Below are 23,930 nucleotides of genomic sequence, written 5' to 3' on the forward strand. Positions count from 1 at the left end.
GACAGCAAGCCCCTTCCATGAGAAGCTTCAGTGAAAGAAAAGCTCCAAAAGGTTTAACCAAAACATTACACATAAATATTAAATATTTATATAAATATTTACGTATAGTAAGTTCCAAAATGAGGTTCAGACAAGGAGCACTCAAAGAAGCTTACAAGCTTAGACAGAAAGCATGGCAGCTTGATGGAAAGCCACGGCAAGGCGGCTTTCTTCAAGAGAATGAATATCCAAGCCCAGGTCTCGCTCCTCGTACCTGAAAAAGCCTCCAAGTATTGCGCAGGGAGTTTCTGGAACAGAGTTTATTCTTTAATCAAAGGTTTATTTTCCTCCAGATCTTGTAGTACATCACTGAGTACTCGCATATCAAAAGACTTCACAAAATTCCTAGGAATTCACATTTTTCTTACCCTTAATGAAAACCAGCCTGGCTGGAGTTGTGAATGTTGTCCTTGTTACGGTGATTTGTAAGTCTTGAGACCCTGGACCGCTGCTCCGAGAGCATCCCGCGGGCGAGACGCCGGGCTGAGCCCGCTCCTGCCGTAACGCTGCGCCACTCCTGTTTTCCTGCGCATTTCAGGGAGGGGAACAAACAAATGCTACTATCCCGGAGTACCGACAGAGAATGCAGAAAATATCAGGAGGGATGCATTCATCAGCTGGAACGAAAAGGTTGGTTCTGACATGAAGGCAAGAAGTAGGAGGGGACTGCAAGTTTCAGGGGAAAAAAGAAGAATCAGTAGTTTTGCTGCTATGTAGGAGGGGAATTCTGACACACGCACCCCTTTTTCTTTTAAAATAAAGTAGGAAAGGAATTTGTTTAACAAAAGGTGCAGTATGACAATCGCTCTGGCCCACCGCAGACGGCCCCTCTCTGTTTGCTCCCTCCTTATCGGAGGCAGCAGGGCAGAGCCGAGCCTTAACTGTGGCCACAGCCTTGCTGGGAAAATTCCCCCCGCCAGCAGCAGAGCCCAGACCAGCTCGCTGCAGAGAAGGGAGCAAGGGAAAAAAACCCGCGTTTGCTGACTAATGATGACCAGCTGGAGAAGCCAGGCAGCAGTCTGGGATGAGCCGGATTCCAAATTTCAGCGGGACGGGCGGTCTGTGAGCAGGCGCGCCGGGGCCGGAGCACCGGAATCCTCCGCAGAACAAGTTAAACACACCCGACACCTCCAGCTCGCCAAATAACACACGGCACCATCAAATCCAGGGCTAACCTTGGGCTAAGAGTACAACGGTCAGAGAGCGAACGCAGGGAGTGGACGGGCTGAACGAAGACAAGGAAATCCCGGAACATGTTTCAAACGCCAGTCAAAAGAAAATCCAGAAGAGAAAAACGTGACCTTAAAGAGGAAACTTCTTACACAACTCCATCAATTAGAGTCCACCTTAATTTGAACTACCTGTCTCAGCATGGAAGGACATTAATCAATTACCTCTCCCATGCTTTACTTTCCTTATCAGCGTCTCAGAGATACACACACGCATATATATAAAATGTATTTAAAAATAAGTGATACGCTAGCTCTGCCGGAGCTTATGTGTACCTAAAATAACAATCGACTCTAAACTTTCAACCTAAAATACCACAACACAGAAAATACAAGCCCAATTTTTATGTGACAAGTATTTTGCTGATTACAGAACCTTTTCAACATACTCCCAGTTCTCAAATAAACTAATCACCTTGCCAGGGCTGCGCGAGCAGAGCGACGCCGCGCCGCGGGCACCGAGACGCCACCAGCAGCCGCTCTCCAGCAGAAGCCGAGCAGTTTCCTCGGAATAAGAGAGGTCGAAATCCACCTTTAGGATTTATTTAGCTGTGCCAGGAGGACAAGAGGCATCTGCGTGCAATTGCCCACTGGTTTTATTTATTAATCTGTTCGAGAGAAAGATTTAACATTAGAAAATAGGAATAGCTGTACATCTCCAGGCTAACTTCTGAACTCTGAAATTCCACCGCTCGAGCTGCTCCGAGGAGCCAGGGAGCTCATACCCTGGAGCAACCCGGCACAGAAGAAGGAAGGCAGAGCATGACTTGGGGTAGGGGACATCCAGTACCCGCCTCTCGCGCTCTCCCATCCTAAAGCAACGTAAAGGCCTTCCCCCTCCATGAAAAACGCAACGGGGCAGGAACACGCACAGCCACTGCCAAGCAGCTGGGACGCTGCCGCTTACGTTCCAATTTATCCCACCACAAGGGTTTCCCATGTCTGAATCCCAAGCTCACGATTCAAGGCCCCACTACTGACAGAGGGAGCCATCCTTAACCTAATGAGAACAAGATGATGTTCAAGTATTTGCAACCACAACAAAAATAAGCAGTCGCTGAGGCCATAAACCACAGCTGCAAGAGTTAGTGAGATATTAACTCTAATTTTCCGGAAAACGAGGAAAGGGTGTGTACTAGTGAAGAACGTAACAGCTTTTATGTATTTTCACACACACCTCAGTATGCAAGATGAATTTAATGGTCTGAGCATGCTCATCCAAGTGCTCACGATGCCATTTAAGCATAATTCTCTACAGAACGGCTTCACTACAGGCTCTGGTGTTTAAGAGGGGAGGAGCTGTGAAGTAAAATCTTCCCCACACAGTAAGAATGCGGATATCATGAAGTCTCCCTCCCATACGGATTCTCAACTGTCTAATAAGGAAATTAAGAAGTACCCATTAAAGTTTTTTCTTCTTTGCTTTCAGAGTAACTGGAACAGGAGCGGGGGACTGGCTGTACCCAGCAGCTCCCCATACTGCTGGGGAAAGAAGGTGAACGTATAGCTTTAGGATATTTGGCAAGACAAGAGCAGGAAATAAAAGCAATTTATTTCAGGAATGATCACAAGCACTTTCAGCCATAAGAGATCATCCTCCCAACAGCAGCGTCCAAATCACGTGCTTAGTGCTTCCCGCAGAAGACAAATTCACGCCGTATGCACGAGCACGCTCCTCCATGGGGAAAGGATACACTACAAGTTTAAGGGGTGTTTTAAATTAGCCATACACACACGATTTAAGACTCGCTCAAGAGGTTTTCCTAAAAGAACACAAACCACGGAGTTCATGACATTCTCAGAAAGAAGCACCAGCTATTTGAAGTTGGCCGAGCAGCGCGACCAGCGGGGGATCAGGGCAGCGCCGGGACGGGCTCGCCGCTGGTTTAAATCTACCCCGCTCTGTTGTTCTTACGGAATAGGGCTCCAAAGGGTCCCAGCCCCCAGGTTGGGAAGGAAGCCAACATCTGATCAAACAGCGTATTAACCCCCCCCTTCTCCCTCCCAAAGGCTTTTATTTCCAACAAAGGCTCAAAGAAGTGTCTTTCGGTACAATCAGCTGTGCTGTCCTGCAGCGCACGGGAAAGCTATCGCTACTGCAAAGGAAGGATGCTCAAAAAGCAAGCTAAAACCTGACAAGAATTTCATAAAATTACCAAAGTTGTTTCAATGACCAAGCAGCCTGAGAATGTGGACGGTGAGAGCGCAAATCTGGGAGCGCAAAGGAAGGGAATCCCATGTACTCTGTATACAGAGTCCGAGACCAGAAGGATGCTCAGATCAAGCGTGGTCAGCCTTCCACACCCCTCCCCAAGGTGCCCTTCCTTATCCTTCAGGACGGGGAAAGTTAGAACCGAGTCAGACATAGAGGAGAACTGTTGGGTGAAAGGAGCTTAATCTGTGCTGGGAATTCTTAGGTTTGGGTCTCAAGGTGGGGTTTGTTAAACTAAATCTGCTGCTGTTGAACTCCAGCAGCCCAACACAACACACACACCCCCCCAGCTCCACAGTAAGCTCCTTTTTGAGAAAGGGACATGGAGAGGACACACACACACAAACCTCCACGTGGAAACACAACCACTATAAAGGGAGACGATATTTTGTGACATGTTCCAAGAATTCTGTCTCCCAGGACCTGTACTAAAATCCTCACAAAACCACTCGACTGCCACCCGCACCCTCCCTCCCACAAGCTCCCACCCGCGGAACACCCTGGTCTTTCCCAACTGCACCCGGATTCAGAGACTCCCAGGCAAAGGAATGGGTAAATCACCAAGTTCATCGGAACACCCTCCAGAAAATACCACCTATGCGATGGCTTTACTAACGCTGATTGTGACAGGCACTATTTCTTTGCATCGGGCTCATTGCTTTGGTCTCCTAGGAACGAGAGAGACGCCCAGTCTTTGAGTGTCTCTTTACCCAGTTGGAACACGGGTATTTGGCAGAGTCGGCATCTGAGACCGAGAAAGAGGACTGGGCTAGATGTGTTTTGGGGCTTGTTATACATCACGCAAAACAATGCAAAAGAACCGGTTCCTCTCTCAAACATCAGAGGTGTAACAAAAGAAAAGGATTAAAAAAAATGGACTGAGTTTTAGTAGAATAAATTTTAGTAGCAGAAGGTGTTACTAACTGGTACATATTTCAGTGACTGCAATAAAGAATTTCAGAGCTACAGTCTAGGTGATCTTATTTTAAAAAGTAGACAACTTCAAAGCAATGAGATATGTTCCGCTGTGAAGCAGCACTGAACTTGGCTGCCTTCCCTTCTCTCTCCAAACGGCAACAAAGGAACAGTGTTCTTTACCAGCAGACAGAAAATACTGGCACATATTTTCAGGGAGACACCTGTTAAGACCAGAGAAGCTCCCACTGAGTAGAGCGGAGGTGGCCACGGTGGCCCAGTGACCCTCAGACCTCCACAAGGCCAAGGGACGATGACACCACGTGAGCGAGGCTCCAGATGCCCCCACGCTCGCTTCTTTTTGATCCAAACAGTCTCCTGCTCTTTCTCAACCCGATATAAACTGTTATACAGACGGCACAGATGCTTCACGCTCACCAGGGAAGAGTTGCAGAAGGATATTTAGCTACATTTCCTTGATAAAGTCTACCTCCCGGAGTAGCACTTTCCCCTTATTTCTCTAAGGAAAAAAATAATACACTGCAAAGCCCACTTGGGGTTTGGTCAAGAATCATCTATACTTATTTTACTTCAAAAAGAAAACTCTGTAAGTAAACTATGCTAACAGGCTGCAAAAGCCTCATCCTTGAGAGCATCCTTGACTAGGCATGCTTGTTACAAGGGCAAGCCGGAGACAGAGAAGACACATGGGCAATACACCCCCTTCTATTTAAAAGTGCAATACCATGTACTTCAGAGTCTCCAGTTTGGAGGAAAAAAAAGAAAGGGTGAAAGAAAAAAACAACAGAGTAAGGCCCAGGGGAGCTAAAAAGCAGCCGTTACCCATTTTGAGCAAAGCTTCCCTCCTCAGATCCACCTGTCCGGATTTTGACCTTCGTAAGGTGACAAAGAACTCATGATTTATATCCTTTGATAAACTACCAGAACTTCCAAAAAAAGCTGCGAGAAGTCTAGAGAAGTCTATTCCATTTTACAAGTGAAGCCCTAGACCAACTGGTAACTGCACTCAGTTTAGTTTATTAAGAACAAATTTATTTGCAACCCCTTAATTCCACTCGAAGGCTTATTAAGCAAAGCTTACAGGCTGTTTTCTTCTTAATGACAAGTGCCACCTTCGCAAGCTACTTATATAACAGCCCTGCGCTTTTGCCATGGCAAGTTATAAAAACCAAAATACCAGCAGCGCCGAAGCCAGACCACGCGCTCCGTTACCTGCCGCAGCAGCTCACTCCTGAAAGCCAGGCAGCAAACTCTGACATTTGGAGCTACAAAGTCCAATATTCAAATGCTCTAAGAATCAAAAGGACAAATCTGAATAAAAAAGGTCTTAATTGATTCCACCTTCAGCTTTCTCACAAATTAGACCAACAGTCAAATAGCCGTTATTCCCAGATACACTGAACACAGAGCTGCCTCACGCTAAGAGACATCCATATTAAAAAAATGGGTTTTATGGCTAGCATGAAACACCATTCCATCAGCAGCTTTCCTTCAAGACTGCAAGTTCCTCAGAATCTCTCGGACCAAGGCAAAGCACAGAATCATAGAATGGTTAGAGCTGGAAGGGACCTTAAAGCCCACCCAGTGCCACCCCCTGCCCTGGGCAGGGACACCTCCCACCAGCCCAGGTTGCTCCAAGCCCCGTCCAACCTGGCCTTGAACCCCTCCAGGGATGGGGGAGCCACAGCTTCTCTGGGCAGCCTGGGCCAGGGGCTCACCACCCTCACAGCAAAGAATTTCTTCCTCACATCTCATCCAAATCTCCCCTCTTCCAGCTTAAAACCCTTCCCCCTTGTCCCATGGCTCCCCTCCCTGCTCCAGAGTCCCTCCCCAGCTTTCCTGGAGCCCCTTTAGGGACTGGAGGGGGCTCCAAGGTCTCCCCGGAGCCTTCTCTTCTCCAGGCTGAACCCCCCCAGCTCTCTCAGCCTGTCCCCACAGCAGAGGGGCTCCAGCCCTCCCAGCATCTCCGGGGCCTCCTCTGGCCCCGCTCCAACACCTCCGCGTCCTTCTGCTGTTGGTGCCCCAGAGCTGGAGGCAGCGCTGCAGGGGGGGTCTCACCGGAGTGGGGCAGAGGGGCGGAATCACCTTCCCTGGACCTGCTGCCCACGCATCTCCAGGCCTATTTGCAAAATGTTGTTGAAAAAACAATTTCATGCAATACCAGATGCTCTACTTGCTAAGCGAGTTTGGGGTAAACTCAGTTTTGAAGGTTGGGTTTTATTTTTTTTTCGGAGGTGGGGGTTAAACAGTTCTGTCTTCAATCCCAAAGGCTGGGCTGAGACACACGGCAGGTCGAGCCGCAGCACGGCGCGTGTTCCACGGCGCGTGTTCTACGCTGCGCTGCTTCTGGCAGCAGCGCTCACCGGGAAAGTGATGGTGAAACAACAGTGAAAAGAAACCTCAATGAATTTCTGAAAACTGCAAGTTACAAATAAGGAACACCCAAAACAACCAAGACTATTAACCTCTCCTCCAGTAGGCTACCAAACAAGCCAAGAATTTAGCCATGTTTAAGTGTTTTGCATACCGTTACCCACATGAAGTTATGACAAGTTTTAGAAGAGATGTTAAACGTCACATTTCAAAATTTAAAACAACCTCTAACCAACGTGAGTGAAACCTACCACAAAGAGCAGATCCTCCTACTTTGTTTTTATGCTTTCTTTTAAAGCACACAAAAACGGCCACAGGAACAGAGTTATGCGGCCCAGCCTAACCCTCCATAAAAAAAAAAATTATCGACACATAGAGAAAAAGCAAGACTGAGTTGTGGATTTGAAGAAATCAAGCAGGTGGCGTTTTTCGGTGACTTGGCTGTACTATGAGTAACTTGTTACGCGCAGGAAGATTTCACACTCAACCTCTCAAAACGCACTTGTTTTTACCTATTAACCTATGCCTCGCTCCCCACTCTTCTTAAAACCTGCTTTAATAAAACTATATTCTGATTACATTGACAAAGAGATTTCAGATTTCTTCCTCACAGCCAATGAACCGAACCATTCCTGTAACTAAGATGGGAGCAAGGGCCTCAAAAGCAAACTGCTGGGATATAAGTAAACACAGAGATTTCTTTAAAAAAAAAGTTTCTTGTCCACCACGCACACATTGTGTACATACACACATACACTCCAAAACGCTTGGACATCTTTCAGGGCTTCCACAACTCACTATAAATCCCTACAAGTTATTCACAATTCCCTATAGTTTAAAAAAAACCCCCACAAACAGCTAAAAAAAGGATTGTACGTCAACACGTGTGAGAGAAAACAAGACCATTTTTATTTTAGAACACTCGGATTCAGCTACCGTTTGGTAAACGCGCTGGCAATCCCATTTATTTCTGTGACTCAGGGTTTCCGCTGCCTGGTTCTGATCCCAACACTACCTGAAATATCCTTCAGCGCGTCTCAGCTTTTTGTTGGCTGTTTACACATCTCTAGGTGGCCACGGTACTTCAACTCGTTAAGTTGCTAATGATTAACACAATCCTGCAAGAGAGCGGAATGCTCCTGGTTCTTTATAAAAAAGCCACACGGAATGTAGTATTAATTTAATGTCACGTAGATACAAAAAGATGCATCATTTCATTCTGCAAGTGCAAGATGCTTTCTACTATGTTGAGGCAGTGAGCAAGGAATCAAACTAACGAGTTCACAGCCACATTTCTGGTTTTCACACAGACTTAAATTCCATAGACTGAAGGAATAAACTGCCGTCTTCAGCAATTAAGCAGCTTTTCCTATCCGCAGAAGTATATCCTCCTTCGGTGTCACTAAACATTGCGCTGATTTCAAACAACTCAGCTGGCTCTTAAAAAAAAAAAAAAAAAAAACAAAAACGAAAAAAAATCCTCTTTCTTGCTGGCAAGGTGAATTATTGGAAGGCTCTTTCCTTGTCAAGGACAATGCGGGTTTGTGTCGAGCCGATGTGGCAGGTTTGCCGCCGCCACGCTGCTCCTCCCTGATGGTAATGCAAACCGGGGAGTCCCGAAATCACAACGCTGGGAGCAAGGGGCCGGACAGGGTCGGGGAAGAGGCAACCATGGATAAGCTAGAAAAGATGAGTCCAACACCACACCACCCACGCTCTTCTCCCTCCCCAAGCAAACCAACCCCTACGAACTGCACCTCTGCAAACTAATAAACCCGTCGAGCTTTTACAGCCCCGGGAACCCAACACCAGCAGCTCCACGGGATCCATCTCCCCGCCAGGGCTCTGGGCGATGCAGAGCCTGGTGGGCAGGAGCCCAGATCCCAACGTCAGCAACGATCCCCGTCCTCGGCAGGTACCCGGCTCCAGGGTCTACAGAGCGGGAGAGCAGGGAGATGCTCTTCTTCTACAGAAGATTAGAAAATACAGGGTACAAGGTGGAAAAGAGATACCACAGGAACAAGAACTGGTGAGAAAACACCAAGAACTGAATTATTTTAGGCTAAAAGAGATGGTTCTATCTTAACTGTATCCTCCTATTTCCCAGAGCCAAATCAAACCGCTCTATTCCTGCCACCCCATCCCTCCCAAAGCGGTTCATGTCACACGCTGTTGGCTGCTCCACCAGAAATTTATTTTTCTTGGATAGATTCTCCCCAGCCCTTTCAATCAGGTTCAGCCAAGACACACGCTCTACTTCAGGCCTTTTGAAGAGGACTAGATAATGTCTCCTTCATGCCAAGACACCAGGCATACGACAGGACAAAAAAAAAAGTCTCCGTAGAGAAAAGCCAGCCAGTTTCCACCTTCTGAGCAAACTCTCCTGCAGTCCAAGTACCACATTTCTGGAAGGAGCTCGTGCTCAGACTAATTTTATTTGCATCCTGTGTGAAGCCTGCAACAAATATCCAGCAATTTAATAAAGAGCTGGAAAGGGAGAAAAGAGAGATGACTATTGGTCTGTTTCTTTAATTTGGATCCTTCGCAATCAACAGTATGTTATTTAATATCAGGCTCCGATTTGCAAGAGTAGATTCTTCTAGAAGATGGGATATTTTTAGAAGATGTTTTGATTGGCAGCATTGAAACATCTCGTACAAGAGGCAGGGCTTCCATCGTTACCCCAACCCTCCTCAGTTTCTCAGAACATCATGAGATCAATCTCCTCAGGAGTTTTTCCTAAGAGAAGTGTTTATTTCAGAAGGTTTTTCTTATTCTTTTAGAGGAGAGGGAGGGAGTGAACGGAGCGTTACTTGCCTTAAACTCACTACTTTCCAGGAGTTATGCTTTTCTATAGAAGCGAATACTAGATTTTTTTTATTTTTTTCCTTACAAGCAAAAGCAGAGCGTGTCACGTCGACGTGTCCACAAGACAGGACGAGAGCCCCAAAAAATCGAGCTGTGTCACCTTTCAGCCAGGCAACCCAAGAGCAAAGGCAGCAAAGGAAAACAGTTTGCAGTACATTGTCATCTCCCAGCCCGTGATGCTTGGTAAGATTTAAAAAGGTTCACACAAAGCAAAGAACAGAAGGCAGATTCTCAACCTCTTGAGATTTCTAAAATCCGCTGCAGACGACGTTGTCAGGCTGAGAGGAGACTCAACAGCCCCATGTCTGATGGACGATGCCACTGTGAACAGCATCGTTCGCCGTCGGAGCAAATTATACTGGGCCGAACCTGAGACTTCGCCGCTTCAGGACAAGGCCCTTCTCCTGACTGGCGTCAACGTTATTTGCACATGTCAGAAGAAAGCGTAAAACACATGGTACATTTTCAAACGCATTCAAAAACTTTGAAGCCAAGCCTTTCGCAACAAAAGCCAACACAAAAGTAATTGTGTCGGAAACAAAGAGCCATCGCTGCAAGTCGATTACTCCACAGCCTCCAAGGGTCCAAAGGGCCAAGCGGGCTGAGCAGCCAAATTATTACGCATTTTCGCTTCCCCAGACCTAGAGGATTCCCAGCTCTGGAAGAGATACGACAAATTTTTTTCATTAGCCGAGCTGGAACGAGCTGCGGTAAGAACCAGAACCATAATGCAGCCATTGTACTCCCGGACTCTCATCGCGCTCAAAGGGCGAGGAAGCTCGCGACGAGTGCTAGAGACGACAGGATGTTTTAAGCTTAAAAAAATAAAATACAGACAGAACTTGGTACAAAGGGAAAACGTCCCTCTGAAATTATCGTCCAGTCTCTTGCAATAAATGCCAGGACTTTAGAAGTGATATTAGCCAGCACTAAGCTAAGAGGCAATTACAATTATTAAAAAAGGGGTATATCTATGCAGGATTTTTGCGCCTTTTTTAATTTATTTTTACAGTTTTTTCCCTTCTCTGATGTAGGTGTTTGAATTTCTCAATTAGCCAAACTAGTACATAAAGTACTAGGATTTTTATTTTTTTTTTTCATCCTCCAAGACATTTTTGTGAAGCGAGACGACACTTTTCTGTTCAGCTCTCTGCCCTAATGTGTGTCAAAACCTGATCAGAGGTACGATGGCGATGATTAATCCTCGAGGAAGGCGGGCAGCTGCTGTTCTTCGCTGCGGAGAGGAGGAGGAGGAGGAGGAGGGGTGCTACCTATCTGCTCCGCTGCATTGTAGGAGACAACAGCATAAGCCACAGTTAAGCAGATAATCACAAATTCTCAGAACCTCCTTTATCTCGCCAAGCATCAGCTAAACAAATAAAGCAAGATGCTTTTGGCCAAGTTACTCCCAGAAATGAAGCGAAACGCACGAGAGCTCCGTTACTTCAATTAATACTCCCATTCGTAGCAGGTCAGCAGTTCTCAAGGGCAGCAAGGACAGGCGCACACACATCCCAGTAATTCTCATCCGACCAAAATCCCCAGTCGCTGGGCAATAAGCATCCAACTCGCCTCACAACTCCAGCCAATCTCTTCAGGACCAGAGTAAAAAAATATTATGGGAGAAAAGGCTTCACCGGATACGGATTCTTTGAAATTTTGCTTTCAGTCTCTCAAAGCGGAAGGAAGATTAAGGAGTTTTCTCCCAGGCCTAATAATTTAGGTGAAAACAAATATTTTTTTTCCAGTAAGACTACTGCAGCAAGACCCAGAACAGGAAGATTACTTTATGTACTAATTTGGCTAGTTGAGAAACTCAAACACCTACATCAGAGAGGGGAAAAAACTATAAAAATAAATTAAAAAAAATCCTACTAGAAAGCTCCAAAAGGGGGGGTGGGGGGAGATTTCAATTATATAAGGCAAATTTAAAGTAGCCGAGTGCTCTGGATGCAGATAGTTGCTAACAAGCAAGACGAGAACTACATGAAAGTGATTTTGAGGAATGCCGCAACATCAGAGCGGAACAATGAAGAGAGGATTCCGACGGCAGATTCGAGTAATGCTCAGCTACAGCAACTGCCTCTCATTAGCGGGGACCATTTCGTTACCGCTACGAGAGGCTGCGGAGGTCACCTCCCCAGCGTCGAAGTCTCGCACACATCGCTTGCGCCAAGCATCACAACTAAGAGCTTCTGGGAATTTATAACCAAAGCCTTCAGACATGACAACGATGATGAAAAAAAAAAAAAAAAACAAACCAACCACAACCACATAAAAGTTTCTACGCATCTTCGCCTCTCCAGGAGTTGCATCGCTGAGCGCCACGAAGTTTTTCAGATACTATCTTTTTAAATGGTGGGAAGGATGGAAAAATGAAGGAACAAAGGATGGAAAAACGAAGGAACAGAGAGGAAAGTGGGCGCAAGACAACAAGAGGCCCTGCGCATCCCAGCCACCCACCCGAGCAGTGGGCAAACCCTGGTTCAGAAGAAACTGTGCCGCAGAAATTACCCAAGGACGTAAAGCGGAGGCGATGGCAAACGTGCAACCACTGCCCATGGGGGAGAGGGAAAGAGCAAAGGGAAAAGAAAATCATACACACAAAGATAGGGAATTCAAGTAAACACAGTCGATAACGTTCACTAGATCTTCATACAGCCACCAAGAGCTTGGTTGAGTCATTTTTACTTTCATTCATCACAGAAGAGCGCCCTGCCCTCGCACACAAATTCACTTGCTCAAGCACAAGAAAACACAGGCAAAATAAGCAACTCCATTTGCAGAGCGGTTAATCTGATTAGGGCTTACCTGTACCCAGGCTGAAGAGGCGTTTGGTTTCAGGAGTTTAACATAACCAAAGCGCACCCGGGAACAGCGGCGAGGGGGGAAAAACAGGCAGATCCGTGCCATGACAACTAGGATGGGTTACAAAAGCTTGCTCTCCACAAACAATCCTATTTTGAAAATAAACGCTACCGCGACAGCCAGCACGCAGGAAAATTAGCTGCAGAAGTAACCAGACCTCCTTATATTAAAAAGAGCTGGGCAGCAATAGCAGAGGAGAGCTAACGCAGAGCAGGGGCAGCAGGGCACCTTCGGCAAGTCAAAGATTCGCACAAAGGAGCAAACGAGCACAGAACCGCTGTAACTGGAGACAGATGTAACTTCAGCCCGTTCGTAAGAATTCAAAGAACGGCTCATGGTCATAAAAAAGCAGCTGGAAATAAAATAAATAAAAAAAAAAACCCAAACAGCAAAGTTACACACTTCATAAGCCAGTTTAAGACCTAATGCACAAGACAATGTCAATCAAAGCCTTCAGGTTAAGATTTTCAACAAGCATCACTTATTCAAAATAGGTTTAAATAACCAAGAGTTAAGTTGTTTCGGGCTTCTAGCCCATTTCCAGAGGCAGGGAGAGGGGGATGGTAGGGGGAGTGAGCGAGGGCTGGATATGGAAAGCTGTCTTTAGGCACAATATGAATCATCGCGCTGAAGAATCTTCTTTAAGTAGCCGGCTACTACTCAAACAGAATTATTTCCTTTAAAAAGGTAAGGCTTTGACCAATATGTGGGAAACCAACCCTCCAGAGGTCACTAGACAACACTCAGGTGTGTACACTGCGATGAAAAATTGCTGAAAATCAGCCTGTATCACTGTAATCTGCCTTGACACGGGAAAAGTGGTTAATGCCTTGAAAGATTTCCTAATGTGGTTGTTTCTTCACATTATTTTCTGCTATCTCAGTATAAACAGCATCTTCCCTTTGACTTTCAAAAATTTCTGCAAGTGGTCGGAGAGCTACGTACGACACAGAAGGAGCGGAGAGAGAAGAATTGTCTTGTTTTAGTCTGAGACAGTAAAAAGCCAATACCACAAAATGTGGCATACATGGAGCAAGAGCCCTGCAAGTGTTCTGCATTCGAAATGCAGATCCACAGAAGGCTAATTGTCTCATTTTTCTGAAATAGCCAGCACTGGAATAGCAGAAGTCACATGGAGAAGGGCTCCAATTCACACAAAAATAGGCAGATTTAGCTGGTGCAACTTTTATTCATGCTACTGCCCCAGCCCAGGAATAGTAACAGCTGCGAAACAGAAATATTCTCCCCTTGGCCACTGGGATGTGAGCCTCCAGCAGTGAAAAATGCCACTGGGAAGATGGAGAGCCACTACCTCTGCACATCAAACCAGACAGATCAGGAACTGGGACCAGAGGAGGTAAATTTGGTCGGAAGCTGCCGAAGCCGTGCCGAGCCAAGATCACCAAAACACCTTCAAAGCCGCCTATCTCCAGCTCAGCTCTTCCCTCTGGATCAGACCCTGCCTCTCTCCATGGACACAGGGACACTCTGTTTTCCTCTATGGTGACACTCACAGCACCAGGGCAGGATGGGACCTGGAGCTCTGGGGCCAGTGCTGGGCTCCCCGGTTCCGGAAGGACGGGGAACTGCTGGAGAGGGGACAGCAAAGGGCCACCGAGATGCTGAGGGGATGGAGCATCTCTGTGCTGGGGAAAGGCTGAGAGCCCCGGGGCTGTTCCGCCTGGAGAAGAGCAGGCTGAGAGGGGAGCTCAGCAACGCTCAGCAAGAGCTAATGGGCAGGGGGCAAGAGGATGGGGCCAGGCTCTTCTCAGTGGTGCCCGGGGACAGGACAAGGGGTAACGGGCACAAACTGGAACACGGGAAATTCCATCTCAGCATGAGGAAAAACTTCTTTACTCTGAGGGTGGCAGAGCCCTGGCACAGGCTGCCCAGAGAGGTGGGGGAGTCTCCGTCTCTGGAGATATTCAAAACCCTGGATGCATTTTCCTGTGCAACCGGCTCGGGGTGAGCCTGCTTTGGCAGGGGGTTGGACTAGATGCTCTCCAGAGGGCCCTTCCAGCCCCTGCCAGTCTGTGATTTGGCATAACATAGCGAGAACTGATGTCCACACAGCTCCTAGGAGTGAATCCGCTCATCCCACCAGATCACAAGCACGTGGAGAAGGAGCAGCAGCGTCCACAACACCCAGAGGCCCAGGAATGAGCCAGGACCGAGCGCTGCTGCATCAAAAGGAGGTGTCTTCTCCAAAGCCAAATGGGCAGAAGAAATGTGTTAACTATTACTCAGATGCAGAGAGAAGACAAGGGCAAGGCAGAACAGGCTGTTGCTACACCCAAGCTTTGTAATTAGGAGAGAGAAAAATGAGAAAGTGGCGGTGCAAGAGCCTGGCAAGGAACTGTCTGTAACCCCCGGGCAGCAGCGAGCCGAGTCCAGAGGGCACCAACCATCGCCAGGACGGGCTCACGGCAGCTCCCCGGGCTACCAGGGCACGGCCAGAACCTCAGAAGACTCAATACCGATCTTTATAATGGAAAGATTAAACATCTAACTTGATAAGAGAAAACCACAGCTAAGATACACAGAAGTGAGGCATTCGTGCAATGACGTTTGAGCGAATCTGAAAAGTAGGAATTTCTTGCCGGGTTCTTCCAAGTGATTTAATTGCAAAGCCGTCTAAACCGCAGTGCCTTTTTCTGCCCTCCACTGCCTCCGTTTGCGTAACTGGGTGGAAATACGGGGCTAGGTGGATGGCTGCTGACCCACAACTCAGTCTTACCCGAAACTTAAACATATACACACAAACATCCCTCTCTGAACCCTCTTCCTCCAAGAAACCAGGTTTTTTTTGTGATTTCTGCCAATTGCATCTACACAAAACCCCTTTGCTTCTTACACAAGAGTGGATCGGATTTGGTAACGCAATGTAACGTCACCAGCCCTGAAACAGCAAAAGCTCGATATCGGTCATTAAGTAGGAGCCGCCAGGGAATTCGCTAAATGCAGATTGCCTGTAAAGCTGCATGAGCAACTCTGCTACAAAGGCTTCTACACGGAGACAGCCAATTTTTAACCCAACTACGTTTACAGAAACCCCCATGAATGCAAACGGGGTAACGGCTCCAAACATTTAACCAGTATCATAAAAGAGGGACCGGAACTGAGCTCCAACTGCACACGGGCTGGGACAAAAAGTTATTTCTGAGATAAAATATTTTTTACCTAGACTTGGCGACCGAGCAACAGCAGAATATTTCCAAACCTTTACCTATAGTATCAGAGAGGAGAGGCTTTGTGGCAAACATTCCCAAGTTCTCTTATTTTCTGTTTGCTGGCCAAGACGAGTTCAATCTACAGACGGCTGTTCGCTCCAGACAATACCTTAAGTCATTTTCTTCTACCTAGCATCAATTTTTTTTCTCCCAAATATGATTAGGCTTCCCTCCGATTCATGCTGCCTTCCATTAATATTTTAAAGTCCTCCCTTATACAAATAAAATCCCTGCAACATTTCTTACAACATCGTTACGTGTTACTATGGAAACTGCTAAAATGTCACAAATACAGAAGCCTAAAGCGCTGCTGCATAAGGAGTACCCTGATCCTCCTTATTTCCCTCTTTTGGTAATTTGATGACCAAATGTTAATTAAAAAAAAAAAAAAAAAGCCACCATTATAGTGGGGGGTATATAATTATTTTTTTTTTCAATGCTTTAAGTTACTGAATATTTTATTAAGCAAGCAGCCAAATGAAGTCACACTTCACAAATCCACCCCGTCAGGAGGCACTTCTTAAGAAGTGAAACGACACTCGGAACTACCTGACAAACCCAGTGCTGTACAGTGCCGCAAGGAGACACCTGAAACTGCAGCGAGATCTCTGTCAAAAGCTACCCCTTTCTCCCGTTCCCCCAGCTGTTCCACTACACGAGTGAGAGACAACTCCAACTATGTATTTTACATCGTAAGGATGCACGTATTTCACAGATAAAGGGAGCTACAACTCTTTAAAATGGGCTCAGTATCAGAAATAAACACTTCTGGAAAGAGCACGCTTATGTTCATTCATAAGACAAGCACAAATTAATCTGTTTCAGGAGCTGAAGCGTCACGAGATGTGCCAGCCGAACTCTGCCACCACTATCACAGGGAACATCTCGTTTTGCCGTTAAGACATCATGGTTGCACATGAGCACCAGGGAGAAAACAGCCATCTGCCAAGTTGTTCACCTTCACTAACCTGACGGCTTACAACTAACAGAAGAGCTTTAAATACATCACCGTGATGACCTCCACGGCCAACTGCTGGAGTAAGTGTGTTTTGGCATGTGAAGTTGGAGGCTGGCTTTGGGGAGGGGCAGACAACAAGAGAGTTACCTTCAACACCACCAATCTGCAGGAGAATTTTTGAGACACCCCATCTTCATAACCAAACCGGTGAATTTAAGCTCTCAACAGCACAAGTCCCTGATCCGTTTAAATATTCCTTCACCAAAGGATCATCCCCCTCACTGCTGATGTGGTGCAGTTTAATGAAAAAACATGTTCTAGATGGAAATCCCAGGCACCATGAACCAAATCCTTGACTCTGCGCGCCGGTGCCAGGTACCCTTCCCATAAATAGCTCCTTCAGTGCTGAGGTCAGAGCCGGAGCAGGCATTCCAGGCAGTAACCTTATCACAGAGAAGGTCAGAGGGGGGAGAAGAAAAAAAAAAGCTGGATGTTACTTAAGGAAACCAACATCAACGACCAGCACATCATCACATGCCTGCATCCAGCTTTGAAGTCCTCAGCACAGGAAGGACACGGAGCTGTTGGAGCGGGGCCAGAGGAGGCCCCGGAGATGCTGGGAGGGCTGGAGCCCCTCTGCTGTGGGGACAGGCTGAGAGAGCTGGGGGGCTTCAGCCTGGGGAAGAGAAGGCTCCGGGGAGACCTTGGAGCCCCTTCCAGTCCCTAAAGGGGCTCCAGGAAAGCTGGGGAGGGACTCTGGAGCAGGGAGGGGAGCCATGGGACGAGGGGGAAGGGTTTTAAGCTGGAAGAGGGGAGATTTGGATGAGATGTGAGGAAGAAATTCTTTGCTGTGAGGGTGGTGAGCCCCTGGCCCAGGTTGCCCAGAGAAGCTGTGGCTGCCCCATCCCTGGAGGGGTTCAAGGCCAGGTTGGACGGGGCTTGGAGTAACCTGGGCTGGTGGGAGGTGTCCCTTCCCAGGGCAGGGGGGTGGAACGAGATGATCTTTAAGGTCCCTTCCAACCCAAACCATTCTATGATTCCATGATCATGTCTTCCAAAAGCAGAGAACAACCAGAGGATGCTGGAGACAACTCCAGGGCAGTGGAGAATCCAACCATCCCCAGCTCCGATTTGGCTCCACAGGCACGACGGACAACTGCAACAGACTCAACTGCAATTCCAGTTTCTCTTTCCTCTTCCCAGATGAATTACTAGTCAATACCCAGGCCTTCACCTATTTGTATTTTTAAGTCCTTCCTTTCATTCTGAAATCCAGCAAGTAAAACCTGAGTCAGTTTTTTAAGTTCTCTTCCACCTGAAGCGTTTTATCCGAGGATGGCCCAGCAAAGCCATCCAGCTCCCCGAGCCTTTGAAACAAGACACTTGCAAAACGCACCATATCCAGGGTGTGCCCAAAACATGCTCCGTGGAAAAATCTGTTGGGGTAATGCCAGGTTAGCAAGGAAAACATTTTCCCCCAGCTGGAAGTCTGCTGCTGCCGAGCTAGCGCAACCAGAAGCTATCTGCCGAAGGAGAGAACAAAGGAGGGGGGGCAAAATAGCCCACGTTATGGGGTGAACAATGAAACCCGAAATCTTTCAGGACGAAAAGCACATCTGTGAAGCGCACCTTTACAATCTCCTTAAGGAATGCCATGTTTGCCATTGCTCCAGTTTTAATCTCAGCCACACAGTCACTTTTCATCTTGTGTCAGTATTAGCACGAATAAAAACACAGCTCTAAACCGTAGCTGCTTACAGGTGCTGGTGTAATGTAATACAAAAGTCTTTTTCCCATCCCCCACATCAGTATATTAGACTTCAATATTAGAGATCAGCTCTAAACAGGGCCCCTTTCCCTTGCTCAAACACTAACTTCAATTTCACACGCGACCGTAGGGAAGCAGATGAGTTACCACACCAGGGCTTTAATGCCAGTTCACATTCACAAACTTCACAAATGGTTTTTTTTTTTTCTGCTGCTTCGGATGCTGTGACAGGCTTTTTCCAATGAACAGTCAAGTACGTATTTATGCAACCCTATCCAAAGTGTCACCCACAAGTCCTAAAAAACACTGACCTAGAGCCTGTTCTCGCTCGCTGCCCCGCTGTCTAAGGGCTACATACAGACAAAGTGGAGTTTATTGGTAGTGCCGGACACCAAACCGCGTCCAGCCCTCCCAATTACCTTTCATACACCAGCCCAGCAGCCCAAGAAAGAGGCAGAGAAGAGCTGAGTCCAAACAGGACAACCCAAAACCCTGCACCATCACTAAAGACATCTGCGAGAAAGGCGCAGAAAGATGCTTTGCCTGCATTCAACCTTCCCTACACCAAATTCAAACGCTTTCCCGCGCCGCAGCACCCAACTCTGCCGTTATTCCCCCCAACACCGAGGGCTGGTTCCCTTCTGCTCCCCCCCCCACCGCCGAAACAACTGTGACTTCATCCTCGAAAGATAAATTTAACCCAACGCATCGAACTCCCTCTAGGATGAAAGCCAACAGCACTGCCTTAACCGAGTTCTGGGGACGGACACGGGAGCACGGACACCGAAACACTTCACCTCCCTTCCACACCCCTGTGCGCCAGGGTCCAGACTCCAATAAATCAGACACGATTTATTAGACACCCATTTTATCTATAAAAGGTGCACAACGACCAACATTTCTGGGAGAAATAACTGACTCGTTTTTCGTAAGATCTTTTCTCAAGCAGTGTTCTCGTTTGCCCTCTTTGCTTAAAAGCAAGAGGGACTGGCGGAGTGTCCTACTTACTCCGGATACCTGATTAAGCATTTTTGAACAATGAACTGCTCTCCGCTCTTCCGCTTTCAAATGCAAAGCAAGAACACGCTGAGGATTTGCTCTCTTTCTCTCTTACCAAATGAAAGACGCTTGAGAGACATCTCTCAACCAACATACTGCTGCTGAGCAGCACGTGGATTACCAGCAATTCAGGTACGACATCCATACGTTTTCCTAAATAGCTGAGAACTAGAAGGTCAGGCACCGAGCTGGTGTCGGTAGCTACAATCACAGCTAGAAATCAAAACCAAGAAAAACACCAAAAAAAGCCAAGCAGGTAACTGAAAGAGTCACAAAGAGTAGAGACAAACTTTTAGAGATTGCTCTGTATAAATCCAGAGTTAGTGAAACCCGTTTGTGACCAGTTGGAAAAGCTTCCTTAGTCCCCACAGCGTGGGATCTGCCACAGGCTTGAGAAATGCTGTTTTAGTAGCTTTCGAGATATAGGCTTCCTTATCATGCTCTCCCTTGAAAAAATATAATCAAGGGAGGAAAAATCAGAATTTCTAAATCCTATTTCTCAGCCAACTGATGCACCAACCGCAACCACCCCTCGACCAACCACTGATGCAAGAGCCATCTCTCCAACATCCCTCTCCAACACAGGACTTGGAAAGGCGCGCCGAGAAAAGCAGGTTTTAGTGAGAAATCTCCATTACTGCTCCAAGTCCAGCAATTCTGAAATCCGGGCAGCGCGATGTGACGCGGCCCAGGGAGGAGTCACCGCACGGGTTCCAAGGCTGCGAAATGATTCACTGCAACACCAAAGTGCACAAGGTGCTCGGATTTCCCACCAGTAAATGGGGATAATTAAAGTGTGCTTAGGCATCGTGGCCATAGGCACTGTAACAACCACAGCCGAACACGCCGTCGGTATTCTCCGACCCTCGTAAAAGCTGCTGTGAGAAGTTAGTCACTACGAACTCCAGTTCACTCCCAGCAGCTTGATGTAACTGCCGTGAAAAGTGACTTTCCAGATAAGAAACCTGAACTAAAAGATAAGTTCCAATTAAATATTTGTTTTCGCTACCTTTTCAGAAAATTTTTCCATAGTACACGGACTGAAGCTGGGGATCGCAGAGACTGAATCACACACCGCGCACCAGCTAATGCCTATGCTGCTGCTCGACAGAGGTAACTAATCAGCCAAAAATAATTGGTGAATTCTGACAAAACCAGTCTACAGGGAAATGGAAGACAAGCAAAGAAACCGACCAGCCTGAGAAAAGCAACAACTGTGAAGATGCAGGAGCTGCATGAAGTATTTCTGTGGATTAACACAGGGCCAGGGAAACACCAGGACTTTGATGACTTGCTAAACCATCGCCCGGCCACCCAAGCCAGAGCCCCCCAGCACCAGGAGGGATTCACGTGTCCTGCTCCGAGCGACCTTCCACCACCAGCAGCTCCTGATCCGACCGTGCCAACAGCAGCATCCAGGTCCTTCTGAAGCAGCAGGGCTTTTGCAGATGGCTGCTGCCTACCGTCACACCTGAAGAAGTTCAGTCCCATTCTCCACCAGGGAGGCTCCAACCTGCCTTCGCCACCACCGAGCAGAGGCAGAGCTTCTCCTCAGCCTAACTCTGCGCCACAGAAGAGGATCTTAGCTGGGAAGCAAAGAATTGTGTCTTATCAATCTGAGAGCGAACGAAACGCAACCTGGTGGTCCCCGATCCACACAAACCTAAGAACGCAGATGAACCAACCCTGCCTGTACACACTTTCTTTCCCCATCAGCGGCAGGAGAATCAAGAGCGCCTCGTTAAACCAAGCCCTAGCTGGCAGGGCTTCCCAACAAAGGTGTAACGAATACCTCCCTGCTTTGTTTATGCGTTACACGATGGCCTGGTTACGCACCTGAACCACAGCACCTTCCTGGGCAGCAGGTCTATCACTGCTTTAGAAGGACTCACCAAGTTCTGACAGATCCCTAACTCTACTGGAAAGATGCAATTCCTCAGGGAGACGCTGCTCTACAGCCGAGATCAGGCGGGCCGGAACAGTACAAATGCTTCGAAGTCCGTCCTTGACCAGATACCGATTCTGGAATGTCACCATGCCAGAAAAACTCAAAGGTCAACTCTTATCTAAGCATGATGTAAACACGTCTTTGTTTCTTTTGCATGCTTCTACTTGAATCCCAGAGGCAGTCAGCGACATGGCCACTTACTGCAAGCAGGCTACAAGGCGCAGCGTTCAGAGCATAACTCTCACTAAAGATCTAGAAAAAAAAAAATGAGCAGTTGCTTGGGAAAAGGCAGGAGCACCCAGGAGCAAAACACAGCCAAGGGATGACACAGAAATTTTTACGCTCATTAAGATATTCCGTCTCGTTACTGAAATGAAAATAATCAGGGTAAAAATCTTCCCCCTAATAAGTAAAATTCCGCAAGCTGCAGAATAACCCTGCAAAAAAGCCTTCGCTTTTCTGTGCTCACGCACAAACCCATCGTAAAACAATGGTTCTGTACAATGAGCTGGCCCAAGGCGGCTTCCCAGTGGAAAAGTCAGCTCTTCCCCTTCCTGCCTCAGCACCGCTTTGAAAAGAATGATATTTAGGCGCACTCAGAGGCTTGTACCAGCTTTTAAGGTTGACTTTGGGAGTTTTGCTAACAAGCAGGAACGCGCGTTCAGCCTCAGCGCCAGCGATGCCAGAGCTGGCGAGACCCAATGTCAAAGCACTCATGCCAACAGGACAGTCAATGCCGGGCAGACTAATTACTAAATACCCACGGGCAAAAAACTTTAAAGGAGGTTTGGTGGGCCTGGCCTAGATGCCAGTACGCGTACACACCAGCTTCTGAACCTACGGCCAATAGAAGGAGCCTTCTTTTTATTAGCTTTAAAATATTTGGCTTTTTTTAAAGAGTGCTCAGGAGGTTGGGGAACGTAAAGGCATGACTAACACAAAGGGCAGAAAAGTCAGCAAAGAATTTCACGCATCACGTCTCCGAATACCGCACTTCCTCTTGGGATTAAGATGAGTGGCAAAGAAATTTCACTTTGCTAGACAACACGTGAATCTATGAAACCCACAATATGGGAAGTTTAATATTACTTTGGACAGAATTTTAATCAAATGTCTCCTCCAATAACAATTACAATACTTATAAACGCAATTTCACGACTAATCCCAACAGCAAGTTTGTGGACATCATAAAACAGGAATAAAGTTATTAAACTCTCTTTTCTAAGAGCGCAAGAACGCCTTTATGTCCAGCCAGCAGGGATCACATGCTCAGCTACTAGTTTTGCACTGGGAGAAAGCCGAACTCATGCCACGTTTAAGACTTCACATACACAAATTCATCCTATGCTAACATCCCAAAACACGATGTGACATTCAGCTGGAATTTAATATTCAAGAGCTGTAACATCTGTTTATCGGCACTCATCCATATGAGCGTGGTTTTGGAGGACACTGAAGTTACCAAGTACACGCACCGTTCACATCCACCCACCTAATTCAGTCAAATTTGTGTCCCGCCGTACTGGACCGGCCACTAACACCACACTTCGGACAACAGTTATTCCTCCCCAGGGATCTGAACAAACCCGGAATAGCGCAGGTATGCAAAAGTCCTGGTGACTATTTCGATGGGAAAGCCGTCCCCGTTCCGAACAGGACCCCTGTGGCTGCTGCGGGGAGGTTTTTGTCGACCGTAGCTATACTTCACAGACTGAGGTTTAAGTTCAATAGGTCCATCAGGGTGGAAGAGATCATCTACTGATGCAAGCGAGATTTTACACAGGCTACACACAGAATATGGCCTTTTAAGAGCTTTGTGCAAAATACTGCGATATGCACTCCTAGGGAAAATTCCTGTCTTCGGAAGGAAAGTTTCCCTTCTTCCTTGACCTGTCTCAAGACCTTTTCCCTTGATGAGGATCTTCCTCCTCCACACACAAACTGACACCTAACACTTATGCAAACAGCATTGAGTTAACAACATAATTATGAGGCTGTTGTCATCATTTAATTCAACTCACAGACAAGAAGAGAATTCCCAACAATAATTTCCCAGGCATTCGAGCGAACACGCTCGCTTCACACTTCCACTGGTACTTGGACCAAATCCTTTCAGAGTTTTTCTTTTTTCCAGGCAGCTCATTTAACAAAAAACCAAAAAAATAATTCCCCAGTCAGAAATATGTTGTCAGCTACAAAGATTCAGACTGGCCTTACTTTACATAACTGGTTTACAACAAAGATCCCCGTTGTAAAAAGACAAACATTTCACTTCAGGGGACAGGTCCAACCCATCATGGAGAGAACCGTTTATAGTGTTTCGGGTTTGGATTGGTGGCATGCTTGCACCGCTCCCGCCAGCCAGTATTTCCAGGTCTTGCTGCTCCACAAAACCACCAACGACTACCGAATGCACGAAGAATTTTACCTTCAACGCTGCAC

At 47.0% G+C, this 23,930-nt stretch overlaps 1 protein-coding gene across 6 annotated transcripts in view; it reads right to left on the reverse strand.

Annotated features, from left to right (window-relative positions):
- Positions 1–23,930, reverse strand: part of KANSL1 (KAT8 regulatory NSL complex subunit 1) — a 104,513-nt gene that overhangs the window by 59,160 nt on the left and 21,423 nt on the right. The window lies entirely within an intron of this gene.

The sequence above is a fragment of the Chroicocephalus ridibundus genome, chromosome 17 (assembly GCF_963924245.1).
Source record: "Chroicocephalus ridibundus chromosome 17, bChrRid1.1, whole genome shotgun sequence".
Classification (NCBI taxonomy): domain Eukaryota; kingdom Metazoa; phylum Chordata; class Aves; order Charadriiformes; family Laridae; genus Chroicocephalus; species Chroicocephalus ridibundus.